This window comes from Marmota flaviventris, chromosome 6 (genome assembly GCF_047511675.1).
Source record: "Marmota flaviventris isolate mMarFla1 chromosome 6, mMarFla1.hap1, whole genome shotgun sequence".
Taxonomy (NCBI): Eukaryota; Metazoa; Chordata; class Mammalia; order Rodentia; family Sciuridae; genus Marmota; species Marmota flaviventris.
The window spans coordinates 125,493,779-125,513,003 of record NC_092503.1 but is presented as its reverse complement, the minus strand read 5'-3'; the positions used below and the strand labels follow the sequence as shown (position 1 = coordinate 125,513,003).

The 19,225-nt window shown below is 34.2% G+C and overlaps 1 pseudogene; it reads right to left on the bottom strand.

Moving 5' to 3' along the window:
* Nucleotides 1-6,565: 6,565 nt before the first annotated feature.
* On the bottom strand, nucleotides 6,566-6,934 carry LOC114083583 (tRNA-splicing endonuclease subunit Sen15 pseudogene; annotated as a pseudogene).
* Nucleotides 6,935-19,225: the final 12,291 nt, after the last annotated feature.

Here is a 19,225-nt window from a genome sequence, read left to right as displayed (position 1 = left end):
ACTCGCATCCAACAAAGCAGACTTCAGGCCAAAATTAATCAGAAGAGGCAAAGAAGGACACTGTAATGACACCCCCCCCCCACACACACACACACACAGAGAAAATCTTACTTAAGCTTCTCCAGAAATATTCATCATAATTAATTTTAGAACTATCGGAGTCTCTACAAAAAAGTTCAATGTAGCTAAACTTCCTATTTTCCTGTTGCTCTATTTTACTTGGCCACTATCCTGGAAGAGATCAGCACTCCAAGTGCAAAATGCCCCTTTTCCTAGTTTTTCACAAACATTTATCCAATATAGTAGTTTGTAAAATATATGTTTATGAATGTGATTTAAAAAGATAGATCCTTTAATAAGGCCTCTGGCCTTTTGCTGGAGCTTCATACAGATGTCTACATTTCTAAGAGAAGAGAATTTACCAATTGGGCTCCATGGCAACAGCTGACAGGGGGAGGGAAAAAGGGGGAGAAGAAGCTCTCCCCTTCTCAGGCACTGTCCTTGAAGGGTTAACTTGCCCAGAACAGTGAAAAAAAAAGCTGCTTTTATGTGAACTTCTGCAGACTGTGAACTTCTGAGCCCCCTCCTTTCTTCTCCCACCCCTCTGCCCTATCTAGAGTTTATATATTCCTCCCATGCTTCCCCTCCCTACCCCACTATGAATCAGCCTGGGTATTAGTTTCTGAAACTACCTGAACTCAGGGCTCAAGGGATTAATTGATTTCAGTGAAAGCTGTACCCTCTGAACCTGGCTGCAACCAAATAAAACTGTTTCCTGCTATCATAGTGCCCTGCCTCATTTGTCCCCTACAACAGTACTACCTATTGCTAAAAAAGAATAATTCACCAAGAATATATAACCAATGTAAATACATATGTACTGAACATAAGCTCACCCAATTTATTTCTTTTTTTAAGGTCATCAGTCATATTGGATTGTGATTATCCTAGTGACTTAACTTTATTACCCTAGTGACTTAACTTTATTGCCTCTTTAATTTTTTTTGTTCTTTTTAGTTATACATCACAGTAGAATGTATTCTGACGTATTATACATATGTGAAGTCAAAGCTTATAGCAGCTCAAACAACAGCTAAGCTATGGAACCAACCTAAGTGCCCTTCAACAAATGAAGGGATTAAAAAACATGTGAGATATATACACACACACACACACCCACACACACACAATAGAATATTACTCCATCATAAAGAAGAATGAATTTATGGCAATTGCCGGTGGTAAATAGATAAAACTGGAGACTATCATGCTAAGTGAAATAAACCAATCCCAAAAAACCAAAGGCTGAATATTCTCTCTGATGTGTGGTGGCTGACTCACAATAAGGGGTATGGAGGGAAGAATAGAAGTACTTCAGATTAGACAAATGGTAATGAAGAAAAGGGAGGATGGATGGAAATAAGAAGCACACCCAATTTCTTTTTAAAAAATATTTTTTATATATGACAGTGGAATGCATTACAATTCATATTACACATATTGAGCACAATTTTTCATATCTCTGGTTTTATACAATGTATATTCACACCAATTTGTGTTTTCATATATGTCCTTTGAATAATAATATCCATCATATTCCACCATCATTTCTTACCCTATGCCCCCTCCCTTCCCTTCCCACCTCTCTGCCTTATCTAGAGTTCATCTATTCCTCCCATGCTTCCCCTCCCTACCTCACTATGAATCAGCCTCCTTGTATCAGAGAAAATATTTGGCATTTGTTTTTTGGGGATTGGCTAACTTCACTTAGCATTATCTTCTCCAACTCTGCCTATTTGCCTGCAAATGCCATGATTTTATTCTTTTTTGTTGTTGAGAAATATCCCATTGTATATATGCCACATTTTTTAATCAATTCATCTACTGAAAGGCATCTAGGTTGGTTCCACAGTTTAGCTATTGTGAATTGTGCTGCTATAAACATTGATGGAAGCACACCCAATTTCATTGAACAATGAATACTCAGCATAAAGGGATTAGTAGGCCCCCATACAATAATAATGGATGAATTCACTACCTCACTCATGATAATAGAAAAGTCATCCAGTTAAAATATCAACAAAACATATCAGAGTTAAAACTACACTATAGATCAAATGGACAGAAATATTTTATTTACAGATTATTCTATCCAACAGCAGCATAATACACATTATTTTCAGCTACTCATGAAACATTCTCAAAAGTAGACCATATTTTAGGCAATGAAAGAAATCTTAACAAATACAAAAATGAATTTTGTTGCATTTGTCATATCATAATGGAATGAAACTAGAAATCAATAGCAAGTGACACTATAGGAATTATGCAAACAAATAGTAGAGATTGGACAATAAACTTTTGAATAACCCGTGGGTTATTGAAGAAATCAGGGAAATTAAAAAAATTCATAGAATTAAGTAAAAATAAAAGCACAACATAGCAGAATCTGTGGGATACAGTGAAGGCAGTTCTAAGAGGAAATTATGCATCCCAAGGTCTTAGAAATAACAGGAACAAATATCTATGTATTAGGTACACTCATACATAGTTGGTGGGACTGCAAATTTGTATGACCTTCTGGAAAGCAGTATGGAGATTCTTCAAAAAATCTAGGATAGAACCACCATATGACCCACCTACCCCAGTCCTCAATACATATACAAAAGACTTAAAATCAGCATACTTTAATGATGCTGTCACATCAATGTTTTATAGTAGCCAATTCACAATAACCAAGCTATGGAATCAGCCTAGGTGCCCTTCAAAAGATGAATGAACAAGGGGAATGTGGTATATATACACAATTAAGTCCTACTCAGTCATAAAGAAGAATAAAATTATGGCATTTGCTGATAAGTGAATGGAACTGGTGACCATCATGCTAAGTGACATAAGCCAGACACCAAAAGTCAAAGCTTGAATATTTTCTCTGATATACAGATGTTAGTTCAAAATAAGAAAAAAAAAAAAAAACAGAAAGAAAATGAGGGGGAATCAAATGAAAATAGAAGAGAGATCAGTGGAGTAGAGGAAAGAGATTGAAGGGGAGGTTGGAGGGGGATGGAATAAGGGAAGAAAGAGGAGTGGAATGAATGGACCTAACTTTTCTATGTACATATTTAGATATTTCAAAAAACTATAAGTAAACTATAAGTAAATAGTAGAAAGATCAATAGAGGGAAGGGAACAGAAGAGGGTAAATGGTAGTACTGGGAACTGAATTAGAGCAAATTATATTATATGCTTCTATAATTATGCAAAAATGAATCCTAATGTTATGTATAAGTAAAATGAATTAATAAAAAGTGATATACAGATTCAATGCAATCCTCAACAAATTACCAATGACATTCTTTATAGATAGTAAAAACAATCCTAAATACACAAGAAATACCAAAGAACCAAAATAACCAAAGAAATCCTGAGAAATAAAAGAATAAATCTAGAGATTTCACAATAGCCAATTTCAAAATATAACACAGAGCCATAATAGCAAAAACTGCATGGTATTGGCATAATAGGAGACAAGTAGACCAGTGGAATAGAACAGAGAACACAGAAATGAACCCACACAAATAGAGTCATCTGACTCTGAATGAAGATATTAAATGCATACATTGGAGAAAAGATAGCTTCTTAAACAAATAGTACTGGGAAAACTGGATACCTGTTTGTAGAAATCTAAAACTATCCCTATATCTCAAAATACAACTCAAAATAGATCAAAGACATAAGATCCATCAATTTGAAACTCCTAGAGGATAACATGGGGGAAACAGTTTAAGATATAGGCATAGGCAAAGATTTTCTGAATAGGACCCATATAGTCCAGGAAATAATAGGAAGAATAAAAAAAAATATATTGCATAAAATTAAAAACTTCTACAAAGCAGAAGAAACAATTAACAGATTGAAGAGGGAGCCTACAGAATGGGAAAAAAATCTTTACCACTTACTCTTCTGAACCAGAATTGATATCCAGAATATAGAAAGAACTTTAAAAAAAACCTCTAAACCCCAAATAACACAGTCAGTAACTGGGCAAATGAATTAAATAGTCACTTCTCAAAAGAAATATAAATGGCTAAAAATTACATAAAAACTCTTCAATAATTTTAGCAATCAGGGATATGCAAATCAAAACAGCATTGAGATTCCATCTCACCCCAATCAATGACAATCATCAAGAATGTGAATAAAAGTAAATGCTGGTGAGAATGCAGAGAAAAAAGAACTATTATACACTGTTGATGGTAACATGAAGTAGTACAAACACTATGGAAATCAGTATGGACTTTCCTCAAAAAGCTAACGAAACAACCACAGAACTACAATATGATCTAGCTATACCACTACTTGGTATTTATCCATAAGAATAAAAGTCAGCATACTTTAGTATTATATATAAATCCATACTTATAACAGCACAATTCAAAATATCTAAGTTATAGAACTAGCCTAGGTATCTGTTAACAAATGAATGGATAAAGAAAATATTGCATGTATGAACATAATATTATATATATGGAGTCTTATTCAGCCATAAAGAAGAATGAAATTAAAACATCTGCAGGAAAATGGATGGAATTGGCTAGCATTATGTTAAATGAAATAAACCAGACTACAAAAGACAGGTATTTCATGTTCTCTCTCATATGTGGAAGAAAAAGATGATCTGAAAGTGTAGGGAGTCTATGAGAGAAGAGAAAGGGAATCATGGAAGAAGAAAGGGGGTGGAAAGGGAGGGTAATGGAGGGAAGTAAATGACCAAAATATGTTATATGCATGTACAAATATGCTGCAAGGAACTCATTATTCTGTGTTACTAACGTGCACTAATAAAAATACTAAAAAAATTAAGAGGTTCAATCTCACGTTAAGTACTCACACATACACACACACACACAAAAAAAAAAGCAAACACAAACCTAAAGGGACATAGGAAACTTCTGAAAGTAATGGATACATCTATTAACTTAATTATGGTGATGATACCATAGGTATTTATATATGTGCAGTTGCATCAAATTGTGCACATGAAATATGTGCGTTTCTTTATATTTTAATTGTACTTCAATAAAACTGTCTAAGAAAATGTGATCAAATTAAATTCAAGAGAAGACTGTCAAAATATCAGGTTATATATCCCTAATATTTCTGTTTAGTCATGTTTAAAGATAACCTTCTCCAGAAAAATCAGATTAACTCACATTTATAATAAGTATATTAACATGGAAACACACATCCTAGTGACCTGTGTTTGATTTGATCCTGTTATTTTTGTATTCTTTGTAATCATAGCATTTTTCATGTGACAATTAGTCTCACAATTATATCAAATATCTGAGGGGTAAAATTATTTTATTTTTATCCATGGAAAACAGTCAATACAAACATATTTCCTTTATCCACTTTACAAAATAATTTATGACAAAAGAGTTGCTTTTATTTTATTTTTTTACAGATTTTGAGGTTTTTCTATTTTAAAATATTTCATTATAAAAGTAACATAAGTAAAAGCTAAAATACTGAGGAAAGATAAAGTTTTCCATTCATTGCTCTGCCATCCTACTATAACCAGTTAGTAATTTCATCCACTTTGTCACATTCTAACATGTACTTGGTGTATTACTTGCAGCCAGGATCACATAATTTTAATGAGTACAGAATATACCCTTCATAGATCTGTTTATTGACTATTTACCTTGACCAGGGGATGACAAAGTACAGCCCCACATTTGACTCCTGCTCTAAACTTCAAGTGATTCATAATTTAAGTTACAAAACAATACTGTTTGGAAAGTCTTTGTGCATATTATTTTCATATTTGGACATGTCAATAGGAAGATATTAACAAAAGAGGAATAACTGGGTCTAATTAACAAAGATATTTTTAATGCTGAAACTGTCCCTCACTCTCTTATAATATTCAAGCTATGATATAATAAAGATGGTGGTGACAGGATGGAAAGGAAGGCCCAACACTCTTGTAAGCACTTCTCTGGCCCCTACTAATGCTGACATATGAATTTACACTCATGACAAGCATATTTCCAAAAGGAAAATAACAGTAAGTGCAACAGAAAAACAAACCCACTCAAATAAATCTTTTACTTTATACAAAAGATGGAAAAGCAGGCAGAAATAAACTCTCCACATTTCACAATGTACATGAAGTACCAGCTCAAGCTAGCTACAGAGGTCAGAAGGCCCTGGAAGAGCAGAATAAGGGAAGAGGTGGTGGTTTCAACAAGCAGCCAACAGCAGCAGGTGAGTGTGGGTTATGAAGAGGTACAGCGCTTCCACCCCTCTGAACACATCCTCAACATAAAAGTGAGTAAAACTGTCTCTAAACTGTCTCTAATAAGAGTTCTAGAGCAACAACTCTATGGTTTTAAGCAATACAAATTCTTTTATCTGAAAAAGTTTTATTCTTCAGAAAGAAAACTTATGGAATGAGAAAAGCTAAATTGACTCTGACTATCTCTGAGATAAAAGATAAAGCAGTTAAATGGATCTCAAAACCAATCTTTTATGAATAAAGTGTTGAGAAGTACAGATGTTATCTTCTAAGGGTAATATTCTGAGGGTCTGGCAGCATAAACCCTTCAGTGAGTTTATAATAGACTATTGCAGAATCGAACTCCAAGATGGCCAGAGTGAAAGACATCGGTAAATCCGGATTCCCTCGTAGTTTTTGAGATGCCTTCAAGATGTCCCTTATCCTTTGATAGCTGAGGGAAGCAGAGATGGGTGTAGGCAGCACAGTCTGTAACCCTTCCCCTTCTATCTCAGTATCAATCAGGCAGATGAGCTGAAGTTCAGGTAATCCCACACAAATTACATCATACCAACTTTTACTCTCCATGAGGTCCAGGTAAACCAAGAATGCTATATAAACTTGAGTGGCATCTCCAATATTTAATTCCATCATTTCTAAATACTTAGGGTGGGTGCTCATCCAGGCGTCCGCCAGAGTCCACTTGTGAGCGCCCCGCCATCGCGAACACCGCCCAAGTCCAGACCCCACTACAGCCCGGGGTCAGCTCAGAATCACCACTCTCCTCCAAGCCCGCCCACGTGGCCTCCTTTGGTGCACCAAGAGTTGCTTTTAATATATAATGTTATAGTAGTGCATGGTGACCATAATTTGGTTTTTAAATAATTCAAACACCACTTTCCAAGACTATTTTGCAAAATAAAACAAGGTGAAATTTTACATTCTTAATTTAAAAATAGCTTTTTTATTTTTGGATTTTGCCAGGTTCTCCCCTTCATGAATAAATCGTACTAGTTTGCATAAAACTCAACCTAAAATGTTAGTTAATCTTAAAAAAGACTTTCCTTCTTCTCTAGGACCAATATGTACATATTTAAAGGTAGGCAAAATGTAGACAAATCATATTGGGAAACATAGTGTATTTTTTTTTCTCTTCATCTTAGGATAGGTTACATCTTCTATGCCACGCTGTCATTCTAATTCTATTGTGGGGGAATACTTCTCTTTAAATCATCTCCTCACTAATAAAATTCCTTAGCACCTCTGAAATATTTTTAAAAAGTTCTCTTATACCACTACATGCATTGATTCACTGCATTGATTGACACAGAACACTCTGTGTCAAGGTTTTCTCCCAACGCTTTCTCTTATCATTCTTCACTTCAAAGCTGCTCCTTCTTTCCCAGTTTGGAGTGGCAGGTGAGGGACAATGTCTGTATTCTAAGTTCCTTATTTTTCTTCTGAACTTTTATTTCTTCCCTATTATAGAAAAATTACTTTGCCCTTTGTTGTCTAAATCTCCTTTACTGAAAAATTATCTACATATTGTTTTTCTCCTCTATTTGTTTTCCAGGCAAGTTCTTAACTATTGGACAGCTACATCTGTGTTTTCTTCCCAGCACCAAATTTGGTTGTCATCACGGATCTATGTCCAGATGACCCAGTTTTTATACTGGTTTTCATATTGGCACAATCAATACCAGGTGGATAACTCTTCTGCTACATTGGCCTTAAACCTCCATGATTTTACTCATTCATTATTGTCCTTAAGTTACTGTTGATCACCAACCTATTAAGAGACATTTTGGTGTTATCTGGAACTCAGAAAATACAAATGTGTGTAAGGTCAAGTCTCATTCTTCCACCTTCAAATAATTTATCATACAAGGAGAGAAACAAGCCAGTAGGAGACAATTAACACAGAATGTAGTAAGTACAACCATTTATCTGAAAAAGACTTCCAAAAACAGTGGAGATTTTGTTCACAGCATGAATGTCACCTATACTTCTACTATGAGACTCTATCCCACTTTCACAGATGTTTGATCTTGGAGTGCACTTATATAATTCTCTGTTTCAAATTCTCCCACTATGTCTCTTCTTTCCAATTTATTTCTTAATGTAACATTCTATCTTTTGATATATAATTATGTGGATTTTTTGTCAAATACAGTCACATAACCATAGCCATTGCCAAGGTACAGAATGATTACATTGCCTTCAAAGTTCTCCCATGCTTCTTTCTAATGAAACCCCCCTTCTGCCAAGCTTCTAGTGACAATGGATCATTTTTTTTCCCTTCAGTTTTCCTTTTCTAGAAAGTGTATTTAGGTGGAATCATATAATATGTAGCCTTTTTCTTTAATTTCTTTGCTTCAAAGAAGGTCTATCTTGGTGCTGGGGATGTGGCTCAAGCAGTAGCGTGCTCTCTTGGCATACTTGCGGCACTGGGTTCCATCATCAGCACTACAAACAAATAAAGATGTTGTGTCCGCCAAAAACTAAAAAAAATAAATATTAAAAAAAAACTCTCTCTCTCTCTCTCTCTCTCTCTCTCTCTCTCTCTCTCTCTCTCTCAAAATAAAAGAAGGTCTCTCAAAGGTATTCTTCCATGTATTTGTTGGACATTTGTATTTCTTCTTTTGAGAAATGTATGTTTAGTTTATTTGTTCATTTATTGCTTAGATTGTAATTTTGGTGCTAATTTTTTTAGTTTCTTTTATATTCTGGATAATAATCCCCTGTTGCAAGAACATTTGGCAAAGATGTTTCTCCCATTTTTGAGGTTCATTCTTCATGCTCTTAATTATTTCCTTTGCTGTGTAGAAGCTTTTTAATTTGATGTTATCACACTTACTGACTTTTCGTTTTATTTCTTGAGCTTTAGGAGTCATAGCGCCAAGTTGATGCCTGCACCAATAAGTTGGATTGTTGACCCTGTGTTTTCTTCTAATAGTTACATAGTTTCTCATCTAAGTCCTCTGCCTTTGACCTATTTTGAGCTGATTTTTGTGCAAGATGAGAGATAGGAATCTAGTTTCATTCTTCTACATATGGATCTCCAGTTTTCCCAGTTCATTGTTAGAAAGGCTGTCTTTTCTTCAACATATGTCTTTGTCAGCTTTTCAAGGATCAGATGACTCCATCTATGTGGGTTTGTCTCTGTCTGCATCTTCAATTCTATTCCATTGGTCTTCATGTCTAATCATTCTACTATAGTTCTGTAGTATAATTTGAGATAAGATATTGTGATGCCTCCAGCATTACATGTATTGCTCAGAATTTCTTTGGTTATTATGGGGTTTTTATTGTTCCATAAGAATTTTAGGACTGTTTTTTTCTAGTTCTGTGAGAATGTCATTTGCATGTTGATGGGGATCACATTTAATATATTGATTGCTTTTTGAAATATTAGCCATTTTAATAATATTAATTCTGCCTACTCAAGAACATGTGGGGCCTTCCACCTTTGTAAAGTCTATTTTCTTTGTTGACTCTTCTATAGTTTTAATTGTAGAGATTTTTCAATTTATTGGTTACATTTATTCTTAGGTATTTTATGTTTGGGGAGATTAGAAAACATTATCAACAACGGTAGCAATTAGGAAAAAGCAAATCAAATCTACACTAAGATTTTATCTCACTCCAGTTAGAATGAAAATCATTAGGAATAAATAACAGTAAGGATGTGGGGGCCAAGGTACACTTATACATTGTTGGTCAGACTAAAAATTAATATAACCACTTTGAAAATCGGTATGGAGATTCTTCAAAAGTGTGGAATGGAACCATCATATATCCCAGCTATTCCACTCCTTGGTGTTTGTCCAGAACAGCTAAAATTAGCACACTTTATTGATACATACATACCAATGTTTATAGCAGCCAAGTTGTGGAACCAGCCAACCTATCCATGTATCCACAGAAGAATGAATAAAGAAAATGTAGCATATAAACACAAAGGAGTTTCACTCAATTATAAATAAGAATAAAATAATGTTATTTGCTCTTAAATGGGTAGAACAGGAGAATATAATGCTAAGTGAGAGTGATGGGACAAATGTTTTCTCTCGTATGTGTGCCTATGTGCATGAGAGAGATTAGAATGAAAAAGAGACCTCACTGAAATAGAAAGGAGACCAATAGGATAGAGGAAGGGGATTGAGAAGGAGGGAGGAGGGGCAACAAGATAAGGTCCTGGGAAATAAAATTGACCAAACTATACTCTGTTGTATCTCCTTGTATGACCATACCTCAAAACTCCAACTTTTATATATAATTATAATATACTGATTAAAAAATAATGCTAGAAGAGGGTCCAATAAAGTACGGGAGAGAAATTAGGTATAAGGTGAAGGAGAGGGGAACAGGAAATACTGGGAAATGAGTTTGATCAGATTTTGTCATGTGCATGTAGAAATATGTGGCATTGAATTTCAGTATTATGTATAATAATAATCTTCAAAGTGTTTGTGCATGTTTTTAATTCTTAAAATAACTTGGCAAATATTTTATGTGTAAGAAAACAGGAAACCAGAAAAACTAATTTAAAGAGCTAGTAAAGAATTAGGAAATTTGAACAAAAAGCTGGAGTGGATCTTATTATTATTGTTATTTTTATAGTTTATTTTTTTGGAAGAAGAAAGGATAAACAACTTGAAACCTAGGGATAGCCAATATTTAATTTAACTTTTATTCTTTCTAATTAATTCTCATGACTTATTTAATACTGAATACATTCATCTATTTGGACTGATTTTTATTTTTCATTTTAATATTAATAGTAAAATACACTTAAAAAATGTACATTGTTAATTTTATATTTTCTAAATGTATATTTTTTTCCCTGTAAATGAACTCACAAATCAGGAAATCTTGAGTACAGAAAAAGTAGCAATGAGTTTTGGCCTTTTCCATGGCAAAGAGTTGGGAACAATATTCTGTCCTCATGTGTTTAACTCAGTGGATCTAAGAAACTTAAATCAAAGAACAAATCCTGGGAAGAAAGTGGTTGGTTTCTAGTTGGGATGTATATGGGTGATGGGAACAGCAATGAGTGACATATTATGGAAAATAGTCCAAGTAGTATATCTGAGCTCCCTCTTGATTGGGGCTAAGCTTTTAGTTATGCTTTAAAAATATTTAAAAAAAAAATAAATTTGCCTGATTATTGGCTGTTCCCCAACTGCAAGACAGAACAAGGGAGGTCAAGCTCTGGTAAGATTAGTGGAATGAACTCAGGGAATACCTACACTTGTGTGTTGATGTTGGTATCAGCAGTTGCCTGGTGCAGATACCTGCCCTGGATTTTTGTTTTTACTTTTCTTTCACAAACGCTATGGTATAGGTAACAGAAATTAAGGAAGGAACCTCTAAAAAGAAAAAAGAGCAATGGACCTTTGGAGGTACTGAACCAGTATAGTGTAACTACTCTATCCCAGGCAGATTGATTGATGATTTAGGCAGATTGAAGAAGATACACCAGGCTGTAGGGAGATATGAAATATCTTTATTGATGGATAGGAGAGCCGAAAGTCCTGTTCATCTTATGTACAGGATTGTAACAAAGTCTGCAGCATACAGACTACACAGGGACTGTTGTTTCTGACTTCCATAAGACAGTGCTCCCTAGACATCTGGGTGAGGGACCCTGATAAACTCCATTTTCCTTAAAGCCAATGTTTCTTGAATCCAGGGTTCCCAGGGTCAGCATTACCTGGTAAAAGGAATTAAATGGAATGTGATTAGGTTCAAGTTTTAGCAGCAGCAATTCTCTTCTCTGCATTTTGTAATCCCTATCACTCCCTAAAATCAGCAAAAGACAGAAAAAAGGGGTAATTTTGGTATACCTGTTTTAAATATCTGAGTAGTCAAAATAACTAATCCTTCCAGAGTAGTATGAATTTACTGAAGGCAATGATATATTTGATAAATGAAGCCATTAATAAAAAGAAAAGTAAGTTGACTTGATTATAAAAGATGAGGCAGAATCAATACACTAGAAAATGAAAATGACTTAAAATAAGCTTGATACATATACCCAGTGGGTGAGATAATGTGAAATAAGGCAAACATTTATAACTAATAACAATAGACGAAGGCAATAGAGAGAAAAATCTACTCATCTGGAATATATGTTCACTCTCAGAAAATGTTTGAAAACAAATGAAGAAGTGGAAAATGTGAAGACCAACACTAAGAGATATGTTGTGAGAAGAAACAATGATAGTATATAATAATAGAAAAATCTAGGAAGAAGACAAAACAGTAGACAGTATTCAAAGAAACAATTGAGAATTCACAGAATAAATGTAGTGCAAGATACGTTCCCTGAGAAGAAGACTATAACCTGAAATTTAGATTGAAGGATGTTTACTAGGGCATGACTGATGTACTGTAGAAGTGAGGATCAGAAAGCAGGACTGGGAGGGAATGAGCCGCAGTCTGCTCAGTATCAGTCTCAGGGAGTTCTGGAGCTATATGGGTAATTTGGCATTGTCTTCAGTTATACTGCCTGTGGTTAGACCTTTATAGTGGCATTGGTTGGTACTGGGTGAAGGCACCCATGAGATGGGTGTGGTCATAAGTGAGAGAGCTTTCTGGAGCTGAGGTAATCCCCAATGCAGACTGGAAGCTGAGGACTTTTTGTCAACAGCATTTCCAAAATCCATCATAAAAATACTCTTGGAATGGATTCATGGACCCAGTGGTCTCACAGCAAACAGAACCAGTCCAGATTCCCATTCCAAAAGAGAGAGCTTACTTGTGTGTTACTTAGGTAGCACACTGGCTTTCAAATTAGATTTCAATAAACCTTTGTAACTTCCAATTTTATTAAACAAAATGTATTTTCATTAGTAATGGAGACACAATTTCATTTTCTGTTTTGTTATTATTTGTTCCTATAACCATCTGTCAGATGAGGAGGTGAGGAAAGCTCACATAGTAATTTTATTTTAACAGGGAAATTTTAACATAAAGAATTATAAAACAATCATGATAAACTGGAATACTGACAGATTGGATAGAAGTAAGTGAAGAACTCTAAGGAATATAGGAAAAACCAAAATAAGAAAAAAACACAAATAACAGGGAATAGAGTACTCAAGAATACGCATTCCCTCCTGAAGCTGAAATAGAGCACTCAAGGTGTTGGGACAACTGCTGAATCCGACTGTCTGATATAGAGTTGTTAGAGTCTGTAAACAAGTCAAAATAACACCTGGCATTTTGCCAGGGGAATGTTAGAGTTCATAAACAAGTCTGGATGGTGCCTGGCAAGATGCCAGAGGGAGTGGTTTGAGAAGTAACAAAAGTGAGCCATTAAGAGTGGAGATTCCTTATTGGTTGACTGATGTATCTAGTTTATGCTAATTAGATAAGCTGTGTGGAATGTATAAATACTGCTCCTGTCCTACAATAAACGGCTTCCACTCCTGCTGTATCAATCTACACAAGTTGTTCGTCACCCCCCGGCTATTTTGCTGCAGCCGGACTGTGGCATAGAATCCCCAGGAGGCAGATTTTGAGATGAAGATTAGGATGCAGAATACTTATTAAGGAGTACCTTCTGGGTAAAATTTGTATAGACAAGAGAAGGAAAGATTAGGACTGGGCAGAGAAAAAATTTGTGTTGTGATGCATTGACTGATGACTGCTAAATGGATTTTTGAAGATAGAACTGTCCAAATTTGGGCTGAGATGGCAGGCTGTTTTAGTTCTGTGAGCAGTCATTGGATGAAGGTAGCTCCAAGAAGAAGTTGGCCTTGAGCCAGGAAACTCTGTAGTCAAGACAAATCCCTGAAGTACCAGTGTTTCTCATTATTGTAATCTGGCCCTTGCACATTCATAACTTTGTGATTTCTTTCTTACATGTGTATTCAGGAGCTTTCACAATAGAATTTTGCACAATTGCTACGAATCTGAAAGAACATAAATGTCACTCAACCACCTATTTGATAAAGCTATTTCTTGTATTTGCTTAGTGGAATACTATACAATAATGAAAATAAATAAATGATAGCTAATGCTAGGAAGCTAATTAAAATGTACAAAAAATATTGAGCTAAAGATACATAATAGAATAGAAAGCACACAGTATGTTTTCTTTTATATAAATTTCAAAATCAAATAATAATTATATATTTAAGGGATATACATCAGTAGCTTAATACATTCAGGAAGAGCAAAGGATAGAAAAACTAAAAGGTCAGATTAGTGATGATGTTTTAAAAAGAGATTAGGAGGACTGGGATTAGAAATAGACATTCAGAGGATTCCAGGAAGGGCTAGGCTTTAATTCTTCCTCTTCTTTATTTTTTGTTTTTTGTTTTTTGAGGAAAAAAAATATCTTAGACTCAATTCCATTTTATTAATCATATGTTTCTATAATCTCTTAACACTCAAGCAGTTTTTACAGTTAAATTTCACATTGAATATAAACACTATTTGGCTTAGGGAACAGAAAGCTGAGTCACTTGCATCCTTCATATCAGATACTATATTTTCAACAGTTTCTAGTAGGCTCTAATTCTTGACCGGAATACTGGTTATTTGCCTTGGTCCATAGTTTTATTATGAACAATTATATGTCCCTAAATTGAATAACCTAGAAAAAATGAATAAATTCCTTGACCCTTTCAACTTATAACATTAAATTATGAAGAAACAGGCAAGGTAAATATAGCAATAAGCAGTTAGGGGATAAAATCAGTGATAAAAAGTCTCCCACCAAAGAAAAGCCCAGAACCTGATGGCTTTACTGCTGAGTTCTGTAAAATATTTTAAAATATTAATTTTTTCTAACTTGCCGCAGTCCGGCTGCAGCAAAACAACAGGGGGGTGACGAACAACTTGTGTACGTTGATACAGCAGGAGTGGGAGCTGTTTATTGCAGGACAGGAGCAGTATTTATACATTCCACACAGCTTATCTAATTAGCATAAACTAGATACATCAGTCAACCAATAAGGAATCTCCACACTTAATGGCTCGCTTTTATTACTTCTCAAACCACTCCCTCTGGCATTTTGACAGGCACCATCCAGACTTGTTTACAGACTCTAACATTTCTCTGGCAAAATGCCAGGTGCCATCCTGACTTGTTTACAGACTCTAATATTTTCCGCTTTTGTTTAATTTAAATAATGACCATAGTGGTTTTTACACAAACACCATAAATAACCTGCTACAAACAGAAAGGGAGGATACAAAATGCCACAATACCAAGCCAATTGATGGCTCCATGCAAGAAGCCCTTGGAAAAATTATACCAGCAATGACACCATTAGCAAAGATACCGAGTTACAATTTGTTGTAGATTACAGTTTGTTGTCTCAGTCCAGGTAAAGCAGTGTCTCAATAGATTAACTCACAGTCCAGGTAAATCACAGTCCAGGTAATAGGAAAAATGACCATTTCGTGGTAGTGAATGCTGGTAATCCCAGAGACTTGGGAGACTGAGGCTGGAGGATCAAAAGTTCCAGGCCAGCCTCAGTGACTTAGAGAGGCCTCAAAATTAAAAAAAAAAAGAGAGAGAGAGAGAGAGAACTGGAAATGTATCTGAGTGGTAAAGCACCCCTGAGTTCAATCTCCAGTATAAAAAAAAAAATCATTCACCAACCTCTATTCAATATAGTTCTGGAAATCCTAACCAGAGATATTAGGCAAAAGAAGGAAACAAGAGACATCCATATATGAAATGCAGTTAAATTGACTCTGTTTCATAAGTTGAATTAATTGTGTCCAATAGAGGTAACATTTCTTTTTTATGAGAATAAAATATTTTATTTAATGCTATAGCTACAGCTGCCTAACAAAACAAATATTTGTTAAATGAATAAATTAACAAATGGATGATGGAATGTGGAGTTCTCAGTTCTCTCAAAACCCAATTATGTTATTTTTTCATCTTAACCAATTAGGGGAATGGTCTTTTGTCGCGACCCCTTGCCCGCAAGGAAGACGCAACTCCGAAATCTTCTCTCAGTAGTTTATTCGGGCCCTTGATATTTATTATTCTTTCTTCTTCTCCTCCTCCCGGATGCCCTCCCAGCCTTAATAAAGCATCCCAAGCCCCAATGCAAAGCTGCCGCGTGGAACTTTCTCACAGGGTGGTGAAAAATCATGTGCCAACTCCCTCAGATAAGGAGTTGTTTGTCACATACCACAGCGGAGCCAGCGCCATCTCGTAATGGCGACCATAGTCTGCAGAAACGGCAGAAGCGGCTCACCACAGTCTTTTAATATAATAATACAACAAAACTGTTCATGTGATGTTGCCAAACAACAATGGAGCTCTGTGGCAGAACCCAAGTAAACCTGATAGTAAAATGTATCTTCTTACCTAAGAAACTGAAAACAGAGAAGAAAATGTGGGGAAAATTGCTTTTTCCTTTCCTTAACTATAATATAAGAAAGGTAAGACTGAGCTAATTGAAATGTAACATGTAGAAAGTGAGTTTAAGACATTTTATTTGGGACTCAAGTTGTTCGTTCTCACCTCCTGCTTGGCCATAAATGGCAACCCCAAATCCTCAAATTATAAGGCTATACAATTCAATCCTACCTTTTTTGGACTCTTCTTTCTATCTCCATCAAATTAAAAAAAAAAATTATAATTATAAGTCTTTATTTCCTTTCCCTATTTTTAATTTAAAAAATGAGCTTATTACAGAAATTTGGGTAAATCCCGATCCTCTTGGAAGGGTAGATGATTAAGTTTGTGAGCCCAGATCCATGTGCTGAGCTCTGGATTTTCTCCTGCTGATGCTGAGACTGGATTCCAGGCCCTATTTTGATTGCTCCCCAAAGCTGAATAACTTGGCCACTGACTTGGGTAGAAAAGGATGCCACAAAATGCAAGCTTGCTCAGACTGCTCTTGTGTAAGGTGAACTTTCAAGTTGGAGCATCTAGTGCTACAACCAGGATCAATGCTTGCATTCTAGGTGTAAGGGAGCCTGAGGAAGTGGGCTTTTGTATTCTCACATGGGAGGTAGCAGTAGCAATGCAGAAATCCTCATAGTTCAAAGACCCTTGGTAGTTGCATTGTATGCTTATCTTGAATAGAAAGTGAGTCAGTCAGGTTTTGGAAATCACACAAATTAGGTAATGTTTTATTTTCATAAAGAGAATTAGCAGAAATTTTATTTAGAGAAAACAACAAAACTTTTGGTATTTATTGGAAACAAAAAACAAGTTTCAAAGAGCACAATATTTTCCAAGTTAATTTGTATATTTTGAATGACTATTGGTCTCAAGACAGACAATAATTACTGAAATGAATGAAGACATTAAAAATGTATCTATGAAAGTAATAGAAGACAACAAAAATGTAAAGAGTAGCTCTTCTACTCAAATCATGCAGTAAAATCAATACAATATTATTTAATTTACTATATATATATAGTAATATATATATATATATATATAATAAAGAGAATTGATTTAATTTACTATATATATATATATATATATATATATATATATATATATATATATATTAAAGAGAATTGAAAAAATAGAATGGAAATTGAAACATATATGTATTTTATAATTCAGTGGGCTTATTAAAATAATAGGTCAGAGAAAGAAAATTTCAGAAAATTATGTTAAAATATTTCACTGGGGTGAAACTCAAAAAGAAACAAATATAATTCACATGTTATTGTTGTCAGTTTGAATGGCCTGAGAACAGAGGAGGTAAAATATCTAATTATGCATCATTTATGATTATGTCTTGATTACCTGGACTGGTTAAGCTTTGTTTCCACAACATTAAAAGCTCATATTCAGCTTACTTAATATAAGGTTTGCATTTATAAAATGGCCTGAGAATTTGAAAGAAGAAGGACCTGAGAAAATGATTTTGCCATCATAAAACAGAATTGTAATACTTATAAAACTTTTCATAAAATAGGAAATGTGTAAAGCAAAATGAATAATATGGAAAATAAGTATTGTGAATATATTTAATTTCTTGAGATATCACACATTTGAAAATAATTACAAAAGGTAAAATATTGTTATTATTTTAAAAAGACCCCACAATTAAAATGCTGTATCTGTATTTTTGTGTTGCAGGCACCTGATATGACTTCAAACAGCTAATAGTTCTCTCTGAATATTTTCTGCATGAATTAACAAAATCATGTAAGACATAGAGTAGAAATGACTTGGCCATATATTGCTAATTGTAACATAACATATCTAATATTTTTGGAAAGAAGTATGGTCTCAAGAACACTGAACAATTTGTATACTTTGACTCCACAACCAATACTTTCAAATTATGAAAACTTCAACTTTCAGCATTACTTATAAGAATGAAAAATTGAAAATAACTATTAAATGTGAAAAAGATAAATGATTATTTGTATTTTCAGATGAGTTTAATTGATTATGTTGCATTAAAGAAAATTAACATAGTAAAACTATGTGGCTAAACATAGTAATGGCCTGTAAATTTAAACCAATATGCAAAATTGGTATATATTAAGATAAAAATTAAGATGAATATTTAAACTTAAATAGATTAAAATGAAAATAGTTGACTTGTTTGGTGGGTGAAACTGTGGGTAAATATTAACACTTTTTACTTTTATTGTTGTAATATCATTTATACAAAAGTGTTTAAAACATGCTATGATTGTTAGTGTGTCTGTGTAAGTATGTGTTTGTGTGTATATGTACTGGGATGAAAAAAGAAGTAGTGGACCTATATTACAAGGTCATATGTGTTTACAATTTTTCTTAATTAAAAAAAAACAAAAAAAATATTTCAATGAATACAATGTTCAATAAATTAGGAAAAAAGTTTCTTCAATGATGATGATTATTTTACATAGTTTATCTATAGAAAGTAATGCTATTTCTTCATTAACTTTACAAATTGATGGATCCAATTACCAAAAAAATTCCTTGCATATAATATTGAAGAACCA